Source organism: Glycine soja, chromosome 19 (genome assembly GCF_004193775.1).
Source record: "Glycine soja cultivar W05 chromosome 19, ASM419377v2, whole genome shotgun sequence".
Lineage (NCBI taxonomy): Eukaryota > Viridiplantae > Streptophyta > Magnoliopsida > Fabales > Fabaceae > Glycine > Glycine soja.
The window spans coordinates 33,606,316-33,618,518 of record NC_041020.1 but is presented as its reverse complement, the minus strand read 5'-3'; positions in this window follow the sequence as shown (position 1 = coordinate 33,618,518).

The following is a 12,203-nucleotide window of genomic DNA, read 5'->3' as shown; positions in this document are numbered from 1 at the left end:
TAATATGAAGTGTGTAGTATGTAATTAATATGTGTACTTTTAAAGTGTTGTTTAGTTCAACGTTTTTAAATTTATACTTTTAAGTTTATGGCGTCATTTTTATTTTAATGTATTTGTAGTAATTTTGTAATTATGTTTATTTATTTAGAAGTTATTATTGTTAACGTTAATTATTTATAATACTAACTTTGGTTATGGTTTATTTTGCCTTTAAAATTAGTACGTTGGAATCGCTTATATTTTTTAAGTATGTACCATTATATTTATTTAAAGTTAATATTTTTTGTATAGAATAAAATTATAATGTGAAGTTCCAGTAAAGGGACTTTTTGTGATTTCATTTTATTATTTTGAATTTATTATGGTTAATTATTTAAAATATTGTTTTTGTAGGTACATCATGAATTCGGTTATAACAGTATTATATTTCAATTGAAGGGTATATGAAGATAATGATGGTGTAATATTTGAAGGCAGTAAAAAAGCGATTCAGATTAAACGTGGAATTAGTTTCAATGTTTTGAAGAAAAAAATTGGAGATAAGGTAAAGTTACAAAATAATGAAATTATTTCTGCTATCAGTTGTAGATTTTTAGTGTCAGGAAAATATATTGCCTTGCAAATTTGTGATGACGAAGACGTTGAAACGATGCTGGAAAGTTTTAAACAACAAGAACAAATGTCAGTTCTGGAATTGTACATAGAAAAGGATGTGGCTGGTGGTTCAATGTTTCATTTTGCAAATTCGCTTACATCATGTGGAAATTGTTTATCTAATGATGAGACACAAGCGCCAACAAATATGAGCAATTTACATGTTGACGAAGATGATGATGATTATCTTGTGTCTAACTCATACGTTGAAGAGTCTTTAGATGAAGATGACAGTGTTGACGGTATATCTGATACAGACGATGAAGTCACCGACATCATTCAACCAATAAGAATTGTTCACCCAACAAAAGGTATAATTTCCTTAAAAAAATAGGTGAATACATTTATTATTTGACCACAATTATATTTAATTTCAATTATTTTATTTGGACTATTAGGTGTACAAGGAATTCAAAATCCATTTTGGAATGATGCTTTGCATTATAATAATATCAACTGGAGTCATCCTGATGAAGATGACATTTGTGGTTTGGAGATGCCATCCAGTTTTAATGTTGGCCAAGAATTATATGTTGGCATGGATTTTGATAGTAAAGATGTAGTCAAGAATGCAGTCAAACAATATGTTATGAAGGTGCATCAAAGTTTCAAAGTGGTTGAAAGCAAATGGGAGAAGTATGTCGTTTGTTGCTTGAATAAAAATGCAGATTGTCCTTGCCCTTTCTATATGAGGGCAATTTTATTGAAAAAAACTGATTCATGGAAAGTCACTCAATGGGGTGAACCACACACATGTCTCAATATGACCATGACCCAAGATCACGAGAAGCTTGATTCAAATTTAATTGCCACTTGTGTAGTAGGTATGTATTTTATGTTCATATTATGTTATTCTTTAGCGTGAATTGTCATTTAAATTTTGTTATTCTATTGACAGGCATGATCAGAGATGATCCATCAATAAAAGTTTCTTTGATTCAAGAGAGGATTAACAATGAATTTGCGTACAAGGTGTCGTACAAAAAAGCTTGGTTGGCGAAACAAAAAGTCATTGCAATAGAATATGACCATGACCCAAGATCACGAGAAGCTTGATTCAAATTTAATTGCCACTTGTGTAGTAGGTACGTATTTTATGTTCATATTATGTTATTCTTTAGCGTTAATTATCATTTAAATTTTGTTATTCTATTGATAGGCATGATCAGAGAAGATCCATCAATAAAAGTTTCTTTGATTCAAGAGAGGATTAACAATGAATTTGCATACAAGGTGTCGTACAAAAAAGTTTGGTTGGCAAAACAAAAAGCCATTGCAATAGAATATGGAGATTGGGAAGAGTCATATGTGAAACTGTCGTCGTGGCTAACACACATGCAAAATCATTCTCTTGGATTATATTTTCAAATACGACATGACGATTTTATCGTTGGGAATACGGTTAGTCGCGAACATCGTCAGTTTCATAGAATGTTTTGGACTTTTGGTTAATGTAAAGAGGCTATCAAGTATTGTAAGCCAATCATACAAGTTGACGGAACACATTTGTACGGCAAATACCGTGGGACCCTCTTAATGGCCACATCACAAGATGGAAATGGTGGTGTCCTTCCTTTAGCATTCGCGGTGGTCGAAGGTAAGACGTTGACAGCGTGGTCATGGTTTTTGCCACACTTGCGTGAACACGTCACAGATAAAAATGGTATTTGTCTGATATCTGATCGACACGCGAGTATAAAGTCTGATGTCACTAACGAAGCATTTGGTTGGCAACCTCCCCACGGTTATCATGTCTACTGCGTGCAACACATAGCAAGCAACTTCAATCGAAAATTCTATAATGCCAAACAAAAAGAAATGTTGAAGAAATTGGGTAAGATTTCATATTTGATGGTCACGTTTATTTAGCTTTCATATATACTTAAAATTGTTATTCATAACTAATTTTATGCAGCCTACACTCCTTAAAAGCACATTTTTTTTTATCAAAATTTAGAAAAATTTCGTCAACTGAGTCCAGCCATAGCAACATGGATTGATCGCATTTCAAAGAAAAAATGGACGATGGCTTATGATAAAGAAGGACGTCGATATGGCCACATGACAACCAACCTCTCAGAATGTATCAGTAAGGTTTTAAAGGATTGTCGCAACATTCCCATAACAGCATTGGTGAAATCAACGTATAGTAGGTGTCGAAAGTACTTTGTTGAGCGCGGCCGCCAAGCCCAAAGACAGTTAAATGAAGGACAAGTATATTGTTCAAAGCTTGTTAAAGAAATGAGGAAAAATCAAGAACAAGCTTGTACGCACATCGTTCGCGTGTATGATATCCACTCCACAAGGTTTGAAGTAGAGGAGAGCTTCAACCCTATAACGCAACGTGGCAGACAAAAGTGGACAGTTAACTTGAATGGTCATCATTGTCAATGCGGAAGGTATTCTGCGCTTCACTATCCATGTTCACACATTATTGCAGCTTGTGGTTACGTGAGCATGTACTATTACCAATATATAGATGTTGTTTATACAAATGAGCACATCTTAAAAGCTTACTCCGCACAATGGTGGTCTATTGGAAATGAAGCAGCTATTCCTCCTTTTGATGACACATGGACACTTATCCCTGACCCAACTACAATTCGTGCGAAAGGTCGACCAAAATCAACAAGGATAAGGAATGAGATGGATTGGGTCGAACCATCTGAGCACCGACAAAAATGTAGTAGATGTGGGGATGAAAGAAATTGCTGAGTGAAAAAAAATTAAGTTGTCCATGTCATGTCTGTTTTTCTTGTGCGACATTTATTGTTTTAGAGACGTGTGTAAATTGCTGAGTGTTGTCAATTTTAACTGTGATTTATCTCTGGTAATTGATGGAGTATAAGTCCATTATAATTATCAGAGTGAAAAAAAATTGAGTAGTGCATGTCATGCCAGTTTTACTGGTGAGCCATTTATTTTTTTAGAGACCTATGGAAATTGTCGAGTGTTGTCAATTTCGACTGTGATTTATCCCTGATAATTGATGTAGCAGAAGTCCATTATAATTTCAGAGTAAAAACAAATTGATTTGTGAAAACTGCAGTGTGTCACGAATATTTTTTTTGAAGTTTTTGACGTTATTACCATGGAAAAAGTGTCCAAATCATAATTTTTTTGATTTTGTACTTGTGTTTTGAGGTGTTATTCTATGGAACTGGTGCACGAAATAATTATTTTTGGATTCTTTGACGTTCAAACTATAGAAAAATTGAGTCACAAATATCATTAATGTGTTCGACATAATTTGAAAAAAATGCAGAACATGGGTACTTAACCATAGTTGCAAGGATCCAAATCATAGTTCTTTTGATTTTGTACTTGTATTTTGAGGTGTTATTCCATGGAACTGGTGCACAGAATAATTTTAAATCCCTAACCACTAACCCTAAACCTAAACCCTAAACCCTAAACCCTAACCCATAAACCCTAAACACTAAACCCTAAACCCTAAGGCAATTTATGAACTAAAGGGTATTCAAATGATGTCCAATGCTGTAGTTAAGGGTATTCAAATTGATACTAAAGGAGAACTATCTACAATGATGAACTATGGACTTAGTTAAAAACATAAACATAGACCCAAACCCTAAACCCTAACCCTAAACCCAAAACCCAAAACCTAAACCTAACTACTAAACCCTAAGTCCCAAACCTAAACCATAAACCCTAACCACTAACCCTAAGCCCTACATCAAACTCCTCACCCCTAAGCCCTAAACCTTAAACCCTAACCACTAACCACTAACCCTAAACCCTACACCATAAGCCCTAAACCAAACCCCTAAACCCTAAGCCCTAAACCTAAACCATAAACCATAAATCGAAAACCCTAAACCCAAAACTATAAACCATAAACTATAAACCCTAAACCTAACTCATAAACCAAACCCATAACCCCTAAACCCTAAACCCTAACCCCTAAACCAAAACCCTAACCACTAACCCTAAACCTAAACCCTAAACTCTAAGCCATAAACCCTAAGCCCTACACCTAAATCCTAAACCTAACCCCTAACCACTAACCCTAAGCCCTAAACCTAACTTCTAACCCCTAAACCTAAACCCTAAGCCCTAAACCTAACTCCTAACCCCTAACCCCTAACCCCTAAACCTAAACCATTACTTAGTTTGATGCGCGACATAAAAATAGTCATTATGGTTAGTACCATTACTTATTTTCATTTGTCTACTTTAATTTTTCATTTAGAAGTTGAAATTGGTGTTTGTCGTTAGTTAGTATCATTACTTATTTTCATTTGTCTACTTTCATTTTTCTTTATGACTTTATTTATTATTCTAGTTTGATGCGCGACATAAAAATATTCATTATGGTGTCCGTGATGGTGATTCCATAACAAATAGTCATTGAAAACGAAATTCCATAACAAGTAGTATGAGATACCATAAATTAAGTCTAAAATTCAAATTACAAAGATACAACACAAATTTTAAATAGAGACATCAAAATCAGTCATTATGGTGTCCGTGATGGCGTGAGGATGTGCCACATGGTCGATCCCACCTTCGGGCTTGACGATCTAGATTTCTTCTTACGCGCTGTCTCCGCCCTTGTTGCTCAGCCTCTGCAGAAAACTCGTGACACAAATCAACACCTAATAAGTCACTCATATCAGGTATTGCTCCGGTTACATCCCATTACAGAGCTAATGGGGCATTAGGTGTTGCCATTGGGGCATCATGTTGATGTGAAGGGGTCATGGTCGGCCATGAAAAATGAGGATGTGTTTCCGCAATATCACGAAACGAATGTTCGCTTGCAGACATATCATTGTCATGACCTTCGAAAGGATACTGAGAAAATGTTGGTGGCGTGTAATACATTCCATGGCCATGCTGCTCCATTTGTTGGGAAAAATCTTCCGCTTGAACAATCTCCCTTCGTCTGTCAAAACCTCGAGTTTCAACACTTGACTGAAGCATGTGAAACTGTTGTGGCGGAAATCGACGCTCTGATTTTGGACCATGTGCCACAGGCTCAGTGATCCTCTCTTGCTCTTCGGATAAAATCATTATCTTCTCCACATAAGGCACGAGATCATCAACTGTCCATGTGTTCTGCCCTCGTGGTGAAACCATATACTGCAATGTCTCTGCAACTTCACCCTGCAATTATTAGGGTCAGGAAATCATTTTCGATGCTTTATAAAATAAATTGAAGTTAAATATTTAAAAAGAAATAAATACCAATGTAGTTGTGTTTGCATTGTTTGGGTCGACAAACATCTTTGTTTATCGCCTATACCAGACCATGCAATCGAAGTTAAAACTCAATAGGCCCTCCTGTAAAAACATAAACATAGACCAAAACCCAAAACCCTAACCCTAAACCCTAAACCCTAACCCCTATACCTAAACCCTAAACCCTAAACCCTAAACCCCAAACCATAAACCCTAACCCTAAACCTAACTACTAAACCCTAAGTCCTAAACCTAAACCATAAACCCTAACCACTAACCCTAAGCCCTACATCAAACTCCTCACCCCTAAACCATTACTAAGTTTGATGCGCGACATAAAAATAGTCATTATGGTTAGTACCATTACTTATTTTCATTTGTCTACTTTAATTTTTCATTTAGAAGTTGAAATTGGTGTTTGTCGTTAGTTAGTACCATTACTTATTTTCATTTGTCTACTTTAATTTTTCTTTATGACTTTATATATTATTCTAATTTGATGCGCGACATAAAAATAGTCATTGTGGTGTCCGTGATGGTGATTCCATAACAAATAGTCAATGAAAACGAAATTCCATAACAAGTAGTTTGAGATACCATAAATTAAGTCTGAAATTCAAATTACAAAGATACAACACAAATTTTAAATAGAGACATCAAAATCAGTCATTATGGTGTCCGTGAAGGCGTGAGGATGTGCCACATGGTCGATCCCACCTTTGGGCTTGACGATCTGGATTTCTTCTTGCGCGCTGTCTCCGCCCTTGTTGCTCAGCCTCTGCAGAAAACCCGTGACACAAATCAACACCTAATAAGTCACCCATATCAGGTATTGCTCCAGTTACATCCCATTACAGAGCTAATGGGGCATTAGGTGTTGCCATTGGGGCATCATGTTGCTGCGAAGGGGTCATGGTCGGCCATGAAAAATGAGGATGTGTTTCTGCAACATCACGAAACGAATGTTCGCTTGCAGACATATCAGTGTCATGACCTTCGAAAGGATACTGATACATCTGTGAAGGATACTGAGAAAATGTTGGTGGCGTGTAATACATTCCATGGCCACGCTGCTCCATTTGTTGGGAAAAATCTTCCGCTTGAACAATCTCCCTTCGTCTGTCAAAACCTCGAGTTTCAACACTTGACTGAAGCATGTGAAACTGTTGTTGCGGAAATCGACGCTCTGATGCTGGACCATGTGCCACAGGCTCAGTGATCTTCTCTTGCTCTTCGGATAAAATCGTTATCTTCTCCACATAAGGCACGAGATCATCAACTGTCCATGTGTTCTGCCCTCGTGGTGACACCATATACTGCAATGTCTCTGCAACTTCACCCTGCAATTATTAGGGTCAGGAAATTAATGTCGATGCTTTATAAAATAAATTGAAGTTAAATATTTAAAAAAAATAAATACCAATGTAGCTGTGTTTGCATTGTTTGGGTCTACAAACATCTTTGTCTTTCGCCTATACCAGACCATGTAATCGAAGTTAAAACTCAATAGGCCCTCCTGTAAAAACATAAACATAGACCAAAACCCTAAACCCTAACCCCTAAACCTAAACCCTAAACCCCAAACTATAAACCCTAACCCTAAACCTAACTAATAAACCCTAAGTCCTAAACCTAAACCATAGACCCTAACCACTATCCCTAAGCCCTACATCAAACTCCTCACCCCTAAGCCCTAAGCCCTAAACCTTAAACCCTAACAACTAACCACTAACCCTAAACCCTAAACCATAAGCCCTAAACCTAACTCCTAAACCTAGCCCTTAAAACCTAAGCCCTAAACCTAAACCCTAAACCATAAATCGTAAACCCTAAACCCAAAATTCTAAACCATAAACTATAAACCCTAAACCTAACCCATAACCCCTAAACCCTAACCCCTAACCCCTAAACCTAAACCCTAACCACTAACCCTAAACCTAAACCCTAAACTCTAAGCCATAAACCCTAAGCCCCACACCTAAATCCTAAACCTAACCCCTAACCCCTAAACCTAAACCCTAACCCCTAACCCTAAACCCTAAGCCCTAAACCTAACTTCTAACCCCTAAACCTAAACCCAAAGACCTAAACCTAACTCCTAACCCTAAACCATTACTTAGTTTGATGCGCGACATAAAAATAGTCATTATAGTTAGTACCATTACTTATATTCATTTGTCTACTTTAATTTTTCATTTAGAAGTTGAAATTGGTGTTTGTCGTTAGTTAGTACCATTACTTATTTTCATTTGTCTACTTTAATTTTTCTTTATGACTTTATTTATTATTCTAGTTTGATGCGCGACATAAAAATACTCATTATGGTGTCCGTGATGGTGATTCCATAACAAATAGTCATTGAAAACGAAATTCCATAACAAGTAGTATGAGATACCATAAATTAAGTCTGAAATTCAAATTACAAAGATACAACACAAATTTTAAATAGAGACATCAAAATCAGTCATTATAGTGTCCGTGATGGCGTGAGGATGTGCCACATGGTCGATCCCACCTTCGGGCTTGGCGATCTAGATTTCTTCTTACGCGTTGTCTCCGCCCTTGTTGCTCAACCTCTGCAGAAAACTCGTGACACAAATCAACACCTAATAAGTCACCCATATCAGGTATTGCTCCAGTTACATCCCATTACAGAGCTAATGGGGCATTAGGTGTTTCCATTGGGGCATCATGTTGCTGCGAAGGGGTCATGGTCGGCCCTGAAAAATGAGAATGTGTTTCCGCAACACCACCAAACGAATGTTCGCTTGCAGACATATCACTGTCATGACCTTCGAAAGGATACTGATACATCTGTGAAGGATATTGAGAAAATGTTGGTGGCGTGTAATACATTCCATGGCCACGCTGCTCCATTTGTTGGGAAAAATCTTCCGCTTGAACAATCTCCCTTCGTCTGTCAAAACCTCGAGTTTCAACACTTGACTAAAGCATGTGAAACTGTTGTGGGGGAAATCGACGCTCTGATGCTGGACCATGTGCCACAGGCTCAGTGATCCTCTCTTGCTCTTCGAATAAAATCGTTATCTTCTCCACATAAGGCACGAGATCATCAACTGTCCATGTGTTCCGCCCTCGTGGTGACACCATATACTGCAATGTCTCCGCAACTTCACCTTGCAATTATTAGGGTCAGGAAATTAATGTCGATGCTTTAAAAAATAAATTGAAGTTAAATATTTAAAAAGAAATAAATACCAATGTAGTTGTGTTTGCATTATTTGGGTCGACAAACATCTTTGTTTTTCGCCTATACCAGACCATGTAATCGAAGTTAAAACTCTATAGGCCCTCCTATCGAGGATAAACGTCAACCCTAAACTCAGCTCGATTATTCCACTGACTGATTATTGGGGCCAACAGCTGGAACCAATTTTCATCTTGTTTGCCTTTCAGCGTTAGCCCATGGATATTCTGTGGTTGCGAAGGAGGCTCCGGAATAGGTTGTTGCATTCCAAATTGTCGCAACACTCTATCAGGTTGGTGCCACTCTACAACATGGAAACAAATGAGTGGCACCACTGCGCACCACGCCACACTACCAACCAAACAAATGGGAGGCAACATCGTCATAACAGTTGTTGTGTAAGGCTCCCACAGAAACTGCATACAATAACACAATTGTTAATTTTGACTTAAACATGACATTTTATTTATTATTTAACGAATACATAATGATCTTCTTACCTCATGTCGTTTCATGATATCCAATTTGTGACGGAAAACTATTAGATCATCATTGCCAATATGTTGGTTTCCACGTCGCAGCCACCTACAAAAAAAATATGAAATAATTAGTGGCGACGTGTTACATTATTGATTATTTTCAAATGAAATTTTTTTTAAAACAACTAACCTGTGTCCGAGTGGTTTATTTTCTATTACAGGAGTTCTCTTTGGAGCCAAAGTCGTGCAGCGTTCCCATGCCCACATTTGGATTAAGATGCACATACCTTCGATTGATTTTATTTTGTAATCGGTGGCGCTGCACATCTCTATATAAATAAGCAAGCACGGCAGGTCCCCATGCATATGTGCTGTACTGTTCAAAGTCCCGTAACAATTGGAGGTACCTTAGGGAAACTTTACTGCTGCTTTTGTCAACAAATAGAACACCTCCTATGAATCTGAGGATCCATGCACGGGTAAACCTTTGTAATTGTTCTATGTTACCGTCATGGATATTTATTTGTGAAAAATGGTGAGCCAGCCAACTTAATTTGACCACACTGCCTTGAAGTTCACCTTCCTGTGGTCTGACTCCCAACAATTCTTCACACAATTCAGCCCAATCAAGATTAGTCTGACCAATTAATGGTGCCCCGTCAGTACGAAGACCTAATAAAACTGACAGATCTTGAAGAGTAATCGTAGCCTCTCCGCATCTCAAGTGAAACGTGTGTGTTTCGGGCCTCCATCTTTCAATCAAGGTTGTAATTAATGAAGAATTTATTTTTAGGTACCCCATCTTCATTACCCAATAAAATCCAGATTGTCGAAGCAGAGGAATAATTTTCTCTGGTATTTCTTTTTGTTTGGCATTATTGAATTTTTGATTGAAGTTGCTTGCTATGTGTCGCACGCAGTAGACATGATAACCGTGGGGAGGTTGTCAACCAAATGCTTCGTTAGCGACAGCGGACTTTATACTCGCGTGTCGATCAGAAATCAGACAAATATCATTTTTATCTGTGACATGTTCACGCAAGTGTGCCAAAAACCATGACCACGCTGTCAACGTCTCACCTTCAACCACCGCGAATGCTAGTGGAAGGACACCACCATTTCCATCTTGTGATGTGGCCATTAAGAGGGTCCCACGGTATTTGCCGTACAAATGTGTGCCGTCAACTTGTATGATTGGCTTACAATACTTGAAAGCCTCTTTACATTGACCAAAAGTCCAAAACACTCTATGAAACTGACGATGTTCGCGACTAACCGTATTCCCAACGATAAAATCGTCATGTAGTATTTGAAAATATGATCCAGGAGAATGATTTTGCATGTGTGTTAGCCACGACGACAGTTTCACATATGACTCTTCCCAATCTCCATATTCTATTGCAATGGCTTTTTGTTTCGCCAACCAAGCTTTTTTGTACGACACCTTGTACGCAAATTCATTGTTAATCCTCTCTTGAATCAAAGAAACTTTTATTGATGGATCTTCTCTGATCATGCCTGTCAATAGAATAACAAAATTTAAAGGACAATTAACGCTAAAGAATAACATAATATGAACATAAAATACGTACCTACTACACAAGTGGCAATTAAATTTGAATCATGCTTCTTGTGATCTTGGGTCATGGTCATATTCTATTGCAATGACTTTTTGTTTCGCCAACCAAGCTTTTTTGTACGACACCTTGTACACAAATTCATTGTTAATCCTCTCTTGAATCAAAGAAACTTTTATTGATGGATCTTCTCTGATCATGCCTGTCAATAAAATAACAAAATTTAAATGACAATTAACGCTAAAGAATAACATAATATGAACATAAAATACATACCTACTACACAAGTGGCAATTAAATTTGAATCAAGCTTCTCGTGATCTTGGGTCATGGTCATATTCTATTGCAATGGCTTTTTGTTTCGCCAACCAAGCTTTTTTGTACGACACCTTGTACACAAATTCATTGTTAATCCTCTCTTGAATCAAAGAAACTTTTATTGATGGATCTTCTCTGATCATGCCTATCAATAGAATAACAAAATTTAAATGACAATTAGCGCTAAAGAATAACATAATATGAACATAAAATACATACCTACTACACAAGTGGCAATTAAATTTGAATCAAGCTTCTCGTGATCTTGGGTCATGGTCATATTCTATTGCAATGGCTTTTTGTTTCGCAAACCAAGCTTTTTTGTACGACACCTTGTACACAAATTCATTGTTAATCCTCTCTTGAATCAAAGAAACTTTTATTGATGGATCTTCTCTGATCATGCCTATCAATAGAATAACAAAATTTAAATGACAATTAGCGCTAAAGAATAACATAATATGAACATAAAATACATACCTACTACACAAGTGGCAATTAAATTTGAATCAAGCTTCTCGTGATCTTGGGTCATGGTCATATTGAGACATGTGTGTGGTTCACCCCATTGAGTGACTTTCCATGAATCAGTTTTTTTCAATAAAATTGCCCTCATATAGAAAGGGCAAGGACAATCTACATTTTTATTCAAGCAACAAACAACATACTTGTCCCATTTGCTTTCAACCACTTTGAAACTTTGATGCACCTTCATAACATATTGTTTGACTGCATTCTTGATTGCATCTTTACTATCAAAAT